We start from the raw sequence: 17992 nt of genomic DNA, 5'->3' as shown, positions 1-17992 counted from the left end.
AATCAGGAACCCTGAGGTTAAAATGAAATTTATCTGTTGGCTGCACTGAAAATATAGTTGTGTGTCTTTTATGATTGCAAAATGAATTTGAAAATCTGAGTTCAGAAATCTGCTGATACAAGAAGTAATTTTTCTCTAATTATTAACTAAAGCATGATTTACCTGGAATTTTCTATGCTTGTCTTAATTAAATATTTCAAATAGATCATCACTTTAGGTTATAAAGAAGGAAAAGAAAAGAAGGAGGGAGAGAAACAGAGAGTACAAAGAAAGGAAGGAAATAGGAAGAATTATCTTACCTCTTTGGTCAAGAACTGACGCTGAAATACAAATCATTTTGAATGCCCAGGACCAATGAGGTCAGAATATCTATAGGTCTGGCCTAGCTTCAAACAGCCATATGTAGAGGGAGCTGTAGGTTGATTGACAGAACAATAGATAAGTTCCCCCAGGAAATCCTACTATAGCGAATCGAGAACCTGTTCTAGAGGGGAAACCAAGAGGGGAAGGGCACAGACTTGCTTTGCCTCCATCTTTGAAAAGTCAGACTTCCTTATGGAATGTCCAAGAGAATCAACTCGGGTCAATCACGGAGGTAGAGAAAGTCATCAGGAGAATATTGTCTTCTTTCCAATCGGCTGAGTAAGGATTCTTGTAAAATAGCTAATGTAATTGAGAGCAAAGCATTTCTGAAATGAAGTGGCGTATGCATTATTATTATGACTCAGGACTGAGATAATTAAGTAGTAATACTTTTGTTGACATTTAACTATAGTAAGAAGAAAACTTGTTGAACCGGAGATGTCAGCGGGTGAGAGGTTTCTTAAAAACTAACTCTGGCAGACGTTTTCTGCAGAAAATCTGCCTTTTTCCTAGGAGAGAATTTTCAATTTATTTGGCCCTATTTGTAAGAATGTTTGATTCCATCATCACCCTCAGGCCAACAAAGCAGGGAAAAAATGTAAAACTTCTGTACAGAGGTCAAGAAGACCTTTAAATCAGCAGCTTGAAACCACAAGCTTGCAAAATATGGTATTTGGATTTGTTCTTTGGGAATGTATAAGTAATATGGGTTTGCAATGAAAACTAAAACAAGAGAGGCAGTGTGAATATGCATTTCCATGTCTCTATTCCAAATCCATATTAACATGAACTACCATATTCAGAGAACTCAGTAGACCCCAATAAATGATCATTTCTTCTCCTTGCTAGATTTCTTGTAACATACCTTTGAAGCATTGTTGATATTCTAAATCATGTTTACCAATGACAGATTTAAAAGGTGTTTTTTCTAAATGAAAAAACACTAAATGGAATATATTTTCCAGGAGAAATGTTTCCTGTGTTGGGTACTGGCTTATCCTAAATAGAGTGAGAGCATCATGTGATAACTTTGTGTTTTAAAGGGTTGTTGCTGACATAATAGACTTACTTTCTGAAATAGAAACATTACTGTTATGAGGCTGTGCTGTTGGCTGCAAGAAACACATTTGCTTCGGTAGAAATGGTCCCTTGTTACTTCTCTAAATGCATGCTCTGTTGTGTGGAAGAAGGCACTTTGAAAGGCAGTCCGTGTCTTAAAGGGTTGTTTTTAAAATAGTGTCAGGCAATACTGGACAAACGAGCATTGATTCTGGAGATACTATGGCTTGAGAAAAAAATGTATGCAGATGGAAGCTTACCAACCGAAGAAAGAGACTTCAGGACGAGGCCAATGTGACTGTTATATGTTTGTGGCATGCCACAAGGAATTCTGGGAAGTCTGGCCAGGAGTTCTGTCCTGTCTCTCCCATGCTGAGGGCCATTCCACTGGTTAGGAATGGCAAAGTCCTCACGTGGTCCTACAAGACCACACTCCCCCCACCCAACACACATTACCCATCCTCCCTATCACAGCTTCCCGCACTTTCTGTTTCTCTGTCCAGCCACACCTGCCTTCCCAGAATGCCACAAGTGCACATCCAGCCGATAGTCTTTGCAATTGCCATCCCTACTGAACCTCTCCATCCCCTTTACCTGGGTTTAGTTGTCCCTATAGCTCTTAATCTCCTTTGGATTCACTGTTCAGTTCGCTTGTGTTTGTGCTTATGTCTATTGGCTTCCACTAGAATTTAAGCACCATGAAAGCAGGGGCCTTTTTTATTTTGTTCACCCTTGCATTCTCAGAACCTCAAGCAGTGTCTGGTGCATAGTATATGCTTCATTAGTACTCTCTGAACAAATAAATGACTTTTTAGCCTACTTCTTATCTACCATAGTCCATTCTCTGATTTCTAGTCCGAGTGACGCAAATAGAATCTGCTCTCACATTAGGTCAACCTTTACCCAAAGAAACTTCGTTAGATCCATCATCAAAAAAGAGCATGTGCTGAACATCTAAAGATAGATGGCTCAAAGTTAAGTATAGCAAGTCTTGTCCTGTCCATCTCTAAAAGTAGAGTGTCTTCCTGTTTCCCTTCCACTGCACACCGTGAGCCACTGAGTAGCTGAGATAACTCAGTGATTGTCGTGTGGTGGGCAGAGAACCCTTTGAGTCTGAAGATGCTGATCCTTTCCCCTTCAGCAGCTACTGTTCTTCCCTTGATAAAGACAGGTTCTGCCTTGTGCGTGCAGCATGGCGATGGGTACCAGCTCCAGTGACTCCTTCAGCACACAGTAACACTATGTATGTGCTCACTGTCACTGTTCCAGTGAGGATCTTGTACCCCTGATGTCCTAACAGCAAAATCTAGGCAGTGCTGGAAAGCGCCTCTCTCGGTCAAAAGCAGAGTAAGATACCTCCCTGCTCCCTGTAGGTAAGACTGCTCTAGAAACAGCACTGGTGTTGGTGCTAGCTAAGCTCCAGTTCTCTAACAGGGATTGCTTGTCACTGACACTTTGAGCTTTCAGTCTGCTTTTGGAAGAAGTTGGGGAGGGAACAGGAAGCAGACATAGGAGACTAGGTGAATTGAAGCCAAACTAGCCAATTTCCTTGTGCCTGGGCCAAGAACAAAAGCAGGTAGGGTGCTGGGAGGAAGCTGTATCACAACAATGCCACTTCTGCCTGCAGTGTGTCCCAGTACAAGGCAGAAAAGGGTAGTTACTAACTGCGTCAGTTTTGCAGGCACAGACTTGGATTCAGATCTGAGCATCGTCAACCCCTGGCTGTGTTACTGTCATCTAAGTACCTAAATCCTCCGTGTTTTATCATCATGCCCACCATATGTGATTATTACAAGGATTAAGTGATATATTAAGTCGTTACTACAGTTTCTGACACATTTAAAAAGGTCACAATTAATGGTACTTCCTCAGAATCGGATAATACCTGGATCATCTTTTGTGGAATGACTGGTGATTCTTCTTCCTAGAGTTTCTATGTTGTCATCCAGAGAATTTTGGGAAGCTACCAGCTAGGCCAAGGTCCTTTGCTCTAGCTTCTTCCTTGTGTATATGTGTGAGTGTGTACATGGGTGTGTGTGCACACTTGTAAAACAGATGAGAGAGACAGAGAAAATGCCGCATCCCAGGCCTGACACAGGTGATTCAAATAAAAACCTGCTTTGCCCTACTGCACATGAGAATTAGTATCTGTTACCATCCTGGATGCATTATAAGGACCTCTGCTTATTTATATCTACTTCAGAATAAATAGCTGATAAAACTGGAGCAATTCTATCAGTAACTTTTCTGAGAACTTTGTTTTTTTAAAAAAATGTGATTAAACATTTTTAAAATCTATTAGACATGTATTCAGAACATTCTCTAAATCCTTTTTTAGATCAAATACTTTCAGTTTGGGAAATAAGCTATTTCCTGTCCACTTTGACATAAAAGCATTCCTTCTGATTTCTTAAGAATATAGTCTCTTGTTGAGATGTTGACTTCTTGGGTTAAGGTGTGAATTCTAATCATTTACAAATTTACAACCTGTATTCTACACTTAGATTTCAAGCTAAAGGAAAAACAGTGATCAAAGTTAAAACTATGAAATTCCTAAATTAAAAGTGAAAAATCAATTGTTTTCATGATGATAATAACAATAATAACTCAAACCAATTGAAGATTTAATCTGTGCTGGACACTGTTTGCCAGCACTTTACATTGCTAACTAATTTAATCCCGACAACAATTTTTTGAGTAAGATACTATTATGTGCCACATTTTATGGCACACTGAGGTCCATGGGGTTAATTAAATTGCACCAAATCATGCAGTTGGTAAAGTATGTTCCACAGTCGGAATATATTGCCTTCCACATATACAGTTGTGAATTATTTTATTTACTATTTTTTTTAAAACAAACGTAAGGCTCACAGAAACCAGAAATTTGCCCAAGGTACAGAGTTCTATGGACAGAGGAATGACTTGACCTTGGAAACATCTGAATTAATTCTGACAGGCTAGCAGAATAATTTAAATGAGCATTCTGTCAAATGTCCTTTCTCATAGGATTTGAAGGGACACTAGAAGCTCTTTATGTCTAAGCACCACTTTCTGGAGCAGATCTGACCAGTGTGTACATCATTTTCTTGAGTAGACTTGACCAAAGGTAACCCAGTCTCTGCTTCCACCCTTCTGTCCAGGAACACAGATGGTCTGTTACTGAGTCACCCTTGCAGGCTTGGAGCTTTCTTATATTGAGCTGCTGTGCTGTGACCTAGTTTTACATTTTTTGTAATGGAGCAAAATATTTACCCATTAAGATCTTATCATTCTTAGAAGCCTTGGTGCTAGCCTGGCATCACACTGAATCATGTATCTTCAGGAAAAAAATGAGTTTGATGCTGCTATACACCACCATCTGCAGTTAGCCAGTCACATGCTTGGAACCCAAAGGTAAAAGGTGTCCTGGCCACCTTGGCTGATCGTGCAGACATGAGCTCATCACATTTCTAAGCACACAGGCAGCATCCGAGCAGAGCAGAGGCCCTTGGTTGAACTCTAGTCCTGCTGACATTGTATCAACAGACGAAAGAAAAGAAAATTGGGACTGGATTTGGGTGCAGGATTTAGAGACTTTTACTGGAATTAGGAATAGTTTCTACTCCTGTGAACTCAAAGCAAATGCAATTTCAGAGATTCTCAAAGATATTCACAAGTTGTTACTTTTTTGTTTGTTCCACTTTATTATTATTATTATTTTTTTTTTGACAGGCAGAGTGGACAGTGAGAGAGAGAGACAGAGAGAAAGGTCTTCCTTTTGCCGTTAGTTTACCCTCCAATGGCCGTCGCGGCTGGCGTGCTGCGGCCAGCGCACCGCACTGATCTGATGGCAGGAGCCAGGTACTTATCCTGGTCTCCCAGGGGGTGCAGGGCCCAAGCACTTGGGCCATCCTCCACTGCCTTCCCTGGCCACAACAGAGAGCTGGCCTGGAAGAGGGGCAACGGGGACAGAATCCGGCGCCCCGACCAGGACTGGAACCCGGTGTGCTAGCGCCGCAAGGCGGAGGATTAGCCTAGTGAGCCACGGCGCCGGCCCCGCTTTATTTTATAAAGAGCATTTTTAGGTAGCTACATGAGAAACTATAGCTCCACAAAAAACCCATAGGCTTTGGAACAAGCATTCTTTGGCTCAAATCCTAGCATTTTGAACAAAATAACCTGAGCTAGACAACTAACAAATATTTTGTTTTCTCATCTATAACTAGGAATAATAATGTGTATTATAGGTGATAATGGGATCACTGTGAGGATTTAGTGGAATAATGTGCATCAGAGATCTGACAGTCTCACTGGCACATAGTTATTATTCAGTTCATGGTGGTTATTATTCACTTATTCAAAAAAATAAAATTTATTGAATTCTCATATAGTAGAACCATATGTCTAAGCTTCATGCCCTAGGCTTACAGGTATAATGTTAAAAAGACAGTCACAGCCCCTAAATTCTCAGAACATGCAATCTAACTGAGAAAACTGATCCCAAGCAAGTAATAAAAATGAAGAATGAGTTATGAGAGGGGAAGCATAAGAAAGTATAAGGGTGTAAAATTTGGGGGCTAGGAAAGAGGTCACTGAAGATTATTAACCTTGAGGGACGGTTCATCAACAGATGAGAGAGAGGGATGAGTGACCAGCATGTTCCAGGGAACAGCGAGCACATGGCCAAGAAGTGAGAGAGCAGGAACGATTTGGGAAAGGAAAGATGAGTGAAGTGCCAGGGAGATTGACAGGGGCAAGGACTCAGACCAGGAAGAAGTTGTTAAGGACTTTGTAGAAGCCAGAAGTGTTTATTCAGGTTTTATCCTAGAGTCAATGGGGAGCCATCGAAAGTCATTCATTAAATTGGAGGGATAGGCCGGCGCCGCGGCTCACTAGGCTAATCCTCCGCCTTGCGGCGCCGGCACACAGGGTTCTAGTCCCTGTCGGGGCGCCGGATTCTGTCTCAGTTGCCCCTCTTCCAGGCCAGCTCTCTGCTGTGGCCAGGGAGTACAGTGGAGGATGGCCCAAGTGCTTGGGGCCTGCACCCCCTGGGAGACCAGGAGAAGCACCTGGCCCCTGCTTTCGGATCAGCGCAGTGTGCTGGCCGCAGCGCGCCGGCCGTGGCGGCCATTGGAGGGTGAACCAATGGCAAAGGAAGACCTTTCTCTCTGTCTCTCTCTCTCACTGTCCACTCTGCCTGCCAAAAAAAAAAAAAAAAAAAAAATTCGAGGGTTGGCAACATAATCATAGTTGGCTTCAGTGTAATACAAATGAGCAAGGCAGGGTCCTGTTTTTGTTTGTTTGTTTGTTTGTTTGTCTTTTAAGATTTCATTTATTCATTTGAGAGGCAGAGCCACAGATAGAGAGAGGGAGAGACAGAGAGAAAGGTTCTCCATCTGCTGGTTCACTCCCCAAATGGCCCAACAGCCAGAGCCAAGCAGATCCAAAGCCAGGAGCCAGGAGCCTCCTCCCAGCCTCCCACACAGGAGCAGGGGCCCAAGCACTTGGGCCAGCTTCCACTGCCCTCCCAAGCCACAAGCAGAGAGCTGCGTTGGAAGAGGGGCAGCTGGGAAATGAACTGGCGCCCATATGGGATGCTGGCACTGCCGGCGGAGGCTTAGCCTGCCACGCCACAGCGCCTGGGCCCAAGACATGGTCCTGTTAAAACACAGTTCTTTAATAGGAAGGAAAGGAATGCCAAGGTCAGTGCATAGTTCAAGAAGGCATAGGAAGGAAAATACTCTTAGGTGCAAAATTCTAGGTGAGATTATTTTTTTAAAAAAAGGAATGACCCGCATGTAACTGATGGAGCGTTTATGACAGATCTTAAAAATGAGCACCTTTTGCATGAGGAGAGCTGGCAGTGGTGAGGGACAAGGGCCTTCCTGCATATGCTAAGAGGCAAAATTAGCCAGCAGACTCTTAAAGTGCTCCGGCTTATGTTAACTGGATTCTACATTTCCTTTCCTTCTACCACTCCATATTTCAGAATCCCTTTGAGAGAACACTCTGCCACCCTTATTGTAGCCCCTAAACTCCGCGTTCTGTAAATTCCAAATTATTACCATGTGTTGTACCCTCCTCCCGCCTCCCTCCTCCCTCCTCCCGAGGTTGTTTCCAGCTGGATGCCTGTGTAAGCTTATAGCTGTGCAGAGAGCACTTCCTGTGCGCCCCTCCAGCTGTGAACTTTTTACCTGTGCTTTGCTTCAGCGTCTACATGCTTATTGAGAAGTTAAAACAGTACAGGAAATACTACATCATCCCACTGGCATTACCAGTTAAATCGCCTAGTGTCTGGGCAATATGAGGTTGAGCCATTTATTATAAATGCCACATCACAGTCGTAGCAACTTTGTTTCCTTTGAGTCACTCCATATAACCACCGAGCAAGGCAAGAAAGTGCCCTACTCTAGGGCGTCCCTAACTTTTTACTTTATCTTAAGTGATAAGTTTACCAAAGAAGGAAAAACCAAAGCAGTGGAATTATTTTTAAAAACGATTGTTAAAATGCTCACTTTTTAGCAATTAAAGTTTTCCCTTTAAATCGTGCTACCAGTGGAACGTTTTTATCGGTGCGATGGGTTTCCTATTTTGTTTTGAGGTTTCTGTTCAGTGAAGTTCCTGTGCTTTCATGTTAAACATCTGATTCACCTTACTTGAAACTCAGCTGGCTTTTGGTAAATGAGCCTCACACTGTTTTTGAAGATGCTGTGTTCCCCAAGGTTAAGTAACCAGTCAGATCACACTTTGCATTTGTTGCTTTTGGTTAGCATGATTGTTACTATGTACAATCGGTTAGTCAATCAGTAAGTGTTCCTACCTGCAATTATGAGATTCATATTGCTCTAAGCAACAGGAACACTGGATAAACTTGGCTTTTTGAGAATTACTAGAAAAAGAAAGGGGGGACTGCATTCTTCTTCATTTTATTATATTTATAACAATGAGGTATATTTATATGAACTAGGATTCATTAGAGATACTTCCCCCTGGCACAGAGGAAAAGAAGGAAGGGAGGGAGAAAGAGAGGGAGGGAGGGAAGGAGAGAAAAAAAGGAAGAGAAGGGGGTAAGAAGGAAAAATAGAGAAAAGAAAGAAATTTTGCTTGAATCGGAAGTTTTTTCTCTGAAAATTTTTCTTTTGAAATTCTGAATTATAGGTTTTTATGCCTTTCACCTGGGGAGATGGTAACTTAGCTTATCCACTCTTGGTTCATGGCATATCCTGATGTCAAAATTGGGCTGGTGGTAGGCATTTATATTCCAAGGAAACAAATCTGGCTTCAGATTTTTCTATCAATTTTAGCAACTGATAAACTTCGCAGCTGTGTTTGTCTTTACAAACTTGATTTTTGCCTTTACCTTTTCTTGTCCTGAGACATTGTTTAAAAAAAAAAAAAAAAAGGAACCAGCCTTGCCTGGCTGTCCTGCCACCAGCTCATTTAGAGCAGCATTTGGTCATCTCTGTTTGTCTGTCGGGAGAACTTTTGTTTTTCACCCACCTGTTGAAATCACAGCATCTATTCATCCAGAAAAAAAAAAGGGGGGGGGGGGGAGACAAACTCCAGGCAGACAATCGCTTTTTTTTTTTTTTTTTTTTTTTTTTTTTTTTTTTTTTTTATAGGCAGAGTGGACAGTGAGAGAGACAGAAAGGTCTTCCTTTTGCCGTTGGTTCACCCTCCAATGGCCGCCGCTGCCGGAGCGCTGCAGCCGGCGCACCGCGCTGATCCGATGGCAGGAGCCAGGTACTTATCCTGGTCTCCCATGTGGGTGCAAGGCCCAAGGACTTGGGCCATCCTCCACTGCCCTCCCGGGCCACAGCAGAGAGCTGGCCTGGAAGAGGGGCAACCAGGACAGAATCTGGCACCCCGACCGGGACTAGAACCCCGTGTGCCAGCGCCACTAGGCGGAGGATTAGCCTATTGAGCCGCGGCGCCGACCAATTGCTTTTCATTGAAAGAATAGCTGTCGCTCTGCTTAAAACAAATTCAGAGGATTTCTAAATGAATTCCTTATGTGAATGCTTTCTTGGGACTTCAACAACTTTTAGGTAAGTTCCTTAAGGAGAAATCACAGAGTAAATACTTACTATTTGAAACCAGGTATACAGGGCACCACTGCCTGTTCATTTCAGTTCCTTTCATCTGCACATCTGTATATATATTTTTTAATCTAGAAACCTTTTATTTAAGGTATATAAACTTTTTGCATTCCATGTATACAAATTTAGGAACATAGTGATTCTTCCCATCCTGCCTTCCCTTCAACCCACTCTCCCACCCTTCTTCCTCCTCCCTCTCCTACTCCCATTTTTATTTTTTACTAAGATCTATTTTCAATTAACCTTATACACATAAAGTTAACCCTTCACTACATAAAGAGTTCAATAAATAGTATGAAGAAAAAAAAAAACCTGTTCCTTAATAGTAGAGACAAGGGCTGTTCAAAGTCATCTCATGGCAAAATGTCAATTTCACTCCTATTGATTACCTCTTAGGTGCTCTATTAGTTACCACAGATCAGGGAGAACATATGATATTTGTCTTTTGGGGACTGGCTTATTTCACTAAGTTTGATGTTTTCAAGTTGCATCCATTTTGTTGCAGACTATTTCAGGGTGAGAATAACTTGCAGACCAAGAGAGCCGCTTCTAGAGCCAACTTCTCATGGGACCCAGAAATTACCCAACCTCTTGAGTTTTCAGCTTCTCCTTCTATGACACCACAGAATGCTACTACGAATGAATCTCATGAAAAACAATTTACGTTCTTCAGTGAGAAGAATTGTATTATACACTTGGTCACAGTTTTGAAAAGGAGACTCTTCTAGATCCAGCCAGTAAACTAAACCTTAGCAATGATTTTAAAGATGTGGTCTTATTGCCCAAGAACCCCAATTTTCTCCTAGGGGATAATAGCATTGAATATAGCACTTAGGTCTTCAAAAAGAGGTCCTCAGCTTCAACAAACTGGAGCAGAGTTATCCTCAGAGAAGAAATTCAGGCCAGCGCCGTGGCTCAATAGGCTAATCCTCTGCCTGCGGCGCCGGCACCCCGGGTTCTAGTCCCAGTTGGGGCGCTGGATTCTGTCCCGGTTGCCCCTCTTCCAGTCCAGCTCTCTGCTGTGGCCCGGGAGTGCAGTGGAGGATGGCCCAAGTGCTTGAATGGGAGACCAGGAGAAGCACCTGGCTCCTGGCTCCTGGCTCCTGGCTTCAGGCTTCAGATTGGCGCAGCGCGCTGGCTGCAGCGGCCATTGGGGGGGGTGAACCAACAGAAAAGGAAGACCTTTCTCTCTGTCTCTCTCACTGTCCACTCTGTCTGTCAAAAAATAAAAAAAAAAATTCAATACCATGTAATTTTCACTTAAATTCCCATTTTCTTCTCATTAGACATTTTCATTTAAATCTGAAGCCCGTATGCATGCATTAGTGTTTCCAGTTGAAAGATGATTATGTGAGTGATGTTGTGCTGGGCAATAATGTAAATAGTGATATTTTCTTTATTAAAAAAATCCAGACATATGGCTTGAAAATTCCAGACCTGCTGACAGAGACACAGGATGAAAACTTGCAAAGGAAAGAAGTAGTGATAAATAACACAAGAATAGGTTCCAAATGGAGTGAATACTATTTGTTAGATCAGAAACATCACTGCTTTTCTATAGTGTAAAGTTTGCTGTCTTTTTCCAGAAATTTCAACTGTATGTTTCATCTACTTATAATTGTGCCAGAAAATTATCCATACATTTATTTAGCTATTGCATTTATAAAAATGTTCGTTATATGATGGGATAATTGCACAAAGCTATTTTCAGTTTCAGCACATAAAGCTTCTGCTTCAGTTGACCATACAACACGCAGAGCTCTTTGAAGCCTGCCTGCTTTTGTTTGTGCTGCCGTTCAGCCTGAAGTTCTATCCCCTTTCCCTCCTGGTTTCAGTGGACCCCCCCAACCCCCCAACCGAGGTCATTGCTAATTTTCTCCTTCTGCAAAGTAAAATGTTAGGCTCCCCTAGCACCTGTGAGTATATTGCTCTAGCTCTTAACACTTTGTCTAATTGGTTGCTGTCTCTCCCATGGGACTGTCAGATGCTCAAGGATAAGGACCACTTTGTGGCCCTATTTAAGTCTTCGGTGACCAGGAGGATATCCATTCCGTGGCCACCTCCCAGTAAACAGCCTTAGCATACGTGACACTGGACAGGCTTGTCTGTTTCCGTGTTGAGCTTCCTTTTGCTTTTCTGGACCTTGTTACAGTTCATCAGAAAGCGTACACAGGGAATATGGAAGTGGGGGATCAAAAAATCAGAATCAAGGTCTGCAAATGGACAAGGAAGGAGCCGGAGTCCAGAATGATGTTTTATTTTCTTCATGTTGCTTTTGGGTCCACTCATTGACAGCCAGGCAACTTTCATGTTAGAGCAAGGTGTTATTACCAACATTATACTTGAAGCGATTAAGACATCCCATCATCTGTGTTGGTCAGAGTTCTACAGACTTAACATCTTGGGCTAGTGGATGTCTATGACAAAAAAAGAGTCAAGTTAAGAGTCTCATCTCCCCGTTTAATGACTTCCCCTGGATGAACTGCCTAGACTGTGTCTTCAGCTCCTCCTTTCAAATGGAATAGTGATGGCAGGCAGTTAAGTTGCTGCTTCAGCCCTCCACAGCCCATATCAGAGTGCATGGCTTTGAGTGGCAACTGCCCTGCTTCTGATCCAGCTTCCTGCTAATGTGCACCCTGGGAGGCAGTAGGTGATGGCTTAATACTTGGTCCTTGTCACCCACATAGGAGATCTGGATTGAGTTCCAGGCTCCTTGTTTTGGTCTGGCTCAACCCTGGGTGTTGTGGGCATTTGAGGAGCAAACAAGCAGATGGAAAAATATTTTTCCTCTCTCTCTCTCTCTCCCCCTGCCTTTCTGCCTTTCAAATGAGACAGCAATAAAGAAACAAACAAATAAAAAGTAGTTTTAAATGGGTCAGTAGTACCTACAGCTCCTTGGAGCTGTAGGAAATTCATGAATTCCTGTTATGTGAAGGGCTTGGCACATGACTTAGCAATACTTTTTACTGGAAGTTGACATCATTGGACTCTAAGTGCACAGGAAGCAGACATTCCGGCAGGCAGATGAGCACAGATCTGACGGCTCCAGCAATGTGAAGACAGAGAGCTGGGCTGCACCTAAGCAAGGTCCTTCAAAGGCAAATCTCGCTCTTGTGGAAAACTGCTCGGACTTCACTGGCACCACAGCGCTCTGTTCTGGGGATAGGATGAACAGCTCAGGTCTGAGGCCCTGGTCCAAGGGTCACCGTAGCCTCAGCCTGCTTGTCCAAAAGGCCTAGTGTCTCCAGCCCTCCCTACTTCACCCTAAGTTTGCAAGTCATCAGAACAAAATGATATGGAATTTTGTTCGACAAATCTACCCACTGAAGCCACGAACATGACACCTCAGCCTCTCACTTGAAGCCTTCCTAACTCTGACTCAGATTTACAATATAATTTTAATGACTTTCCTGATATGATGCTTGGCCTTAAAAATTAGAAGAGTGATTATGAAAGGACTGCTGGAGGGAAACACAACTGGCAGTGAAAAGTGTTGAGTGATATGAAAAGGAGACCTGGAAAATTAGACACAGCGCAGTATCGCTGTCCAGTATGATAACAGATGTTCCTAAGAGCTTACTCTGGGTCACATTTTGTTAAAGGTAAAATTGTGTTCGACCTGTGCTTCTAAAGGCAGGGACGGATGAAATACACTCAAAGGAAGATTTCTGCTCAGAAGTTTTGGTTTCAGTGGTCTGCAGAGTTTACTTATGTGGAACACCTCGTTCTCTGCCAAAGACAAATAAATGAAGTATTGCTGTATTTAGAAAATAAGGAAAGTGGAACATTTGTTGTAATAATGTGGATTTTTTTCAATACTTGTTAAGAACAGCTATAAAACTGGTATGCTTTTTAATGCAAAAAATTATTCAGGAGAAAACTCAACTATACTGTGAATTTCCTTAGGAACAGGAGCATTTTATTTGGTTTAGATCAGAACTTGACACTCATAGGTTCTTTCTTTTTGGATGGTGAAATGGGTACAGCTTGGATGGATGAATGAGTAGATGGATAAATGGGTGGATAGATGTTAGAGATGGATAGATGCACAGATGAGGTCATTTTGACTTTACTTGCATTTAGGAAAAATTTAAAAGGTGGGTGAAAGGTATGCAAGGGGTAACAATTTTTAAATTAAAAATGAAATAGTTCCTGGAGAGCTAGCTTCAAAGAGAAAAATTAAGCATAAAAGACAGAGAACCAGAAATTATGCACAACAGTAGGCAGACCCTGGGGTCCATGGTCATGATGGTTGCATAACAGATTCTGGTGCGTAAGTCAAGGGAAACAGAGGCATCCAAGTTCTAGGCCTTCTTCGGCTGCTGACCATCTGGATGATTTGGGGCACACCCTTTTACATTCGTGGGCTTCATTTCCCTCATGCGAAAACTGACGGCGTAGAACCAGAAATATAACTAGAACTAGAACTAGAACTATAAAGTCCCTCTCAATTTCAGTAGCCTAAGATTTAATAGAGAAAAAGTCAGTGTGTTTTACGCATCTGGCATACAATTTAAAGTCTAAGTTAAAGATGTAGATCATACACCAACCAGAAAATTTCATTTCAAGGACATTGGTATTCTTGGAATATAGTTAGCATCCTTTTGGCTTTGTCTACAGCACATACTATGCAGTTAAAATGGCTTGTCCACATTTTTTTTTTTTTTTGAATGAATGAAAAGATTTGTGCCTCCCACATGTAGGGCTTGGCGTATTGTGAATGGTAGCCTACACATACGCAAATGAGAATGGGGAAGATAATTAAATCTGAGGTGGAAATGGAGTAGACTTGTGAATGAACAAAGGAAGTGTATTTCTCTAGAAGCCAAGATGTCAAAGATACATTTTATTGGTACTGTACACTCTCAGCTTTCATGTAAGTCAGCGTTCAGCTGCTTCCAGTGTTCTCACTTGCATTTCTGAAAGATGCATTGTGTATAGTAACAGGGAAGGAGACAGGAGATATCAGACATTTTAAAATTCCAAACTTAAAGCTCTACATGAAGGAGTGAAAGTGCACTTTATTTTTGAGTGAACGTTAAAACATATTCTTTTCTAAGACTTTGGCTTCCAAACCTGGGTTTCTATTTTTTTTCCTCAGAAAATAGCCATGGAGCTGAGAGGGAGAGATGCAGCTCTAAGGATTCTAAAATGCTTCGGCACTGCGTACCATTCCAGCAGCTCTGTTTGGCCAGGATAGCTCCTGACCCTACGGCTCCCCAAGCTCCCACTGTCCTTCCTGATGGCTCACTCACACCGGGCTGGAAAGAGGCTGCCCTGTGGCCGCAGGGACGCGCCAGCAGAGCAAACACATGCTGGAACTGAACTCAGCGTCATGGGGTTCGATCTCCTTGTATTACATAGATGGGAGCTCAGGTCCAGGGAGGTGAGGAGACGCACAGCAAGTCACACAAGTCTCTTGATTTCTAACCCATCACTCTTTTCATAGCTACCCCTGCCAAATTATATAAAACAAAGAAAAAAAAATTGTCAGGCTCTTACTTTTTTTTTTCCAAATGAGCCATTTTTCACCTTTTTACTTTCTTGCTTTTGTCTTCTACAAAGATGAACTTAACTGCATGGAAATTCAACTTGGCATTTTCCTTAGACAAAGTGATCTTTTAAACGGAGCCAACATTTCTTCTGGAGTATGACTCCATTTCACATAACACATCTTAAGATTGATGTTTACTAACTTGGTTGTTTAAATCATGTTCAGCGCTTGGTTACACGGGCTGTTTCTTTGTCTCTGTCTCTCCCTCTCTCTCCTTTTCCTTTGTGCCTGACACAAAAGGATGGGGACCCCAGGGTCATTTGGAAATGGATCAGTGTATTCATGTGTGAGCTTTACAACACACTGGAGCAAAGGTGTCATTAAACATTAGAAGTCATTCAATCACACCCATCTCTTCAGACAAAGTGAAGAGGAAAAAGGCTCTGTGTGGAAACTGTCCATGAAGCTTTGTGCGTTCATTTGCCCCTCGCTTCCTGGAGGGGCTGGCTCCCTTTTCTTGCCTCTCTCTCCCTCACGGGGGACGATGGAGAACAGCTTCATTTTTTTGAATCTGTCACTAGTACTCAGCTCTTCTGTAGTGCTGAAAGTAACTAAAGTAACAGATTTTTAAAAAGACATTCTAGATCTGATTCTGATTATGTTGCCTTTCCCATTACTGAGAATTTACTGAGGGTCCATAAATAAGCATGATGGGAAAAAGGAGGACTCGACAAAAGGCAGAATCGTCTGCCTTAATAGGTTTCCAGCAGCCTCTTCTAGGTGTAAAATCTAGCAGTGAAGGAAGGGAGGTTTCGTTGTATAGCATCCTGTTTGTCCTGAAATGTAAATGGAATCTATGAGAGTTTTGAAACAGATGCCATCTGCTGGATACTTTAGATACTGTAACCAAAACTAATGTGAACCGAAAATGTATGCAACAGTATACTTAATGAACAGACTGCTAATTTGAGTAAATACTACTTCCAGGCCCCAGATAGAGTACGATCCCCCTAACTTATTGTCCATAGTAAAAAAATATTTATAATTTATGCCTAACCAGAATTAAGTCATCTTTCCCTACTCGCAAGCAATGCTAGGTCCCCTAACTCTTCATTTAGCTGACAATCATGAGAACAAGCGCCAAATAAGTTGGCTCATCTGAGAAAGGATAATTTTTGCTAAGATGCATTTGGGAGCTCTAAAAATCAAAAACAGAGGTAATAGAAGAGAAAATGAAAAAGAGAGAAAGTGTGATAAAATAGGCTTATGTCATAATAAAGGAGAAAAATATCAAATTTAAACCATATGTAAGACATCAATGCATGGTAAATGTCTATTTCTCTAAGGGACACTTTTAGCAATTGATGTCTCTGTAACACCTCCCTAACTCCCCAAACTGCTTCCTGATTGGAGGAGCCCCTCCTTTCACCTCTTTAGGGAGTGTAAATTACAGTCATATCCTAGATAACTCTGTGGGTGCTAGATCTCAGCTTTGGCTTTTCCTTTCGCTGTCTGACCAGGTTGTTTCACATTTCTCTGAACCCAGTTTCCTCATTTGTTAAAGATTCCTTAGTGAATGTTACTCTCCTGGTGAGCTACTAAAAATGTGATGTGCAAATTAGTAGTATACCCACAAATAGCAGCCCCCCAAAATATCCCCATCTAGAGTTACAACTTAGAATTAGAACACGGATAAACAAGAGTCTGTGAGGAGAATGGATGTCCATATAGGATAGGTGGAAAAATATCCTAAGAAATGAGGAGTTCCCAAATTCCAGTCTGTATCTGACTAGGCTGTCCTACAGGGATATTCCAGAGAGGAAGCAGTGACAGACCCATGCGTTGCTATAAGGGTGTTCCTTTTCTTCCTCCCAATAGAGTATAAAACACTAAAACAAACTCCAGATATTTCTTCTGTGAAGAGCTCTCCGAACAAGGACACCCAGGTTAAAGGCCTCATCTCCATGTCTGACTCACAGATACACATGTATGGCTAAAAGGAGACATGGAGCAGACAAAATACCAAACAGATGAAGAGAGAAACAAAAGATGTTCCCAAACATATTAACTGTTCTCCCACATGCCTTGCTGGTATGTTAATGTCTCGCATCAGCCACTGCTAATGAGAATGTTGCCCCTTATTTCCCTTGTAGTATATAAATGGAGTAGCATTATGTAATCACCCTAATGAGGTAATAGAAACATAAGTACACAGGAAAATTTGATAGGGTTTTCTCCTAATTCATCCTCTGCTGTGTTGGTCACCGCCCCCCCCCATCCCATTAGCCCTCCCTCTCTCCCTTCAAACTCCGCTAAAATTGGCTAAGTCTCCAGTCCCAAAGGACATATTGTTGGCTATTATTTATAATCAGTCTCTCTCCTCTTGGCAGGATATGGAACAGCTGCTGGTCTATTCTCTGCCACAAAGACCAACTTCCTTCTTTTGCCCTGAATCATTGGAAGAAAGTTGAGGAGGAGCGATTTATAGTTGTGTTACAGCACCTCTGTTTTCCTTTATGTTTATTTATATTGCTGCCATTTCTGTGGGGATTGCAGATAATCAAGATCACTCTAGTATAGAATTTTCATTTGGGGAGGCTCTAGTGGCATTTGACAGCATTTTTCTTCATTGAGTCAGATATTGTAGGACTCCAGGCTAGAGGAAGTGGTGAACATTTCTTCTGTGAGATTGTGAGAATCACTGCTCTTTTTTTTTTTTTTTTTAATGAACTGATGAATGTGTTCTATGTTACATGAACAATAAATGACTTTGAATTTCTCAGGGAAGACACCTTGTCTTCCAGCAACTTTTTTGGTTCTTAAGACTTAGCACAATACTTGCTCAGTCAGTGTTTGGTGAATGAACTAAGTGGAGTGCAGAAAGGAGTTCAGTTTTGTTTTCTTTTTTCTGTTAGCTATCAAATATGCATTTCTTACCCCCAATCCGAGGCCAGTCAAGCCTCATTGTCTGCGGTGAGTCCTTCTTCTGAGATCT

General features: G+C 42.0%; 1 protein-coding gene across 1 annotated transcript in view; it reads left to right on the top strand.

Moving 5' to 3' along the window:
• MAML2 (mastermind like transcriptional coactivator 2) overlaps positions 1–17992 on the top strand; it is a 379493-nt gene that overhangs the window by 272247 nt on the left and 89254 nt on the right. The gene's annotated exons all lie outside the window — the stretch shown is intronic.

Source organism: Oryctolagus cuniculus, chromosome 1 (genome assembly GCF_051225735.1).
Source record: "Oryctolagus cuniculus isolate XC-2025 breed Fujian yellow rabbit chromosome 1, ASM5122573v1, whole genome shotgun sequence".
NCBI lineage: Eukaryota > Metazoa > Chordata > Mammalia > Lagomorpha > Leporidae > Oryctolagus > Oryctolagus cuniculus.
The sequence above is the reverse complement of the archived record's forward strand: the minus strand, read 5'-3'. Positions and strand labels throughout refer to the sequence as shown.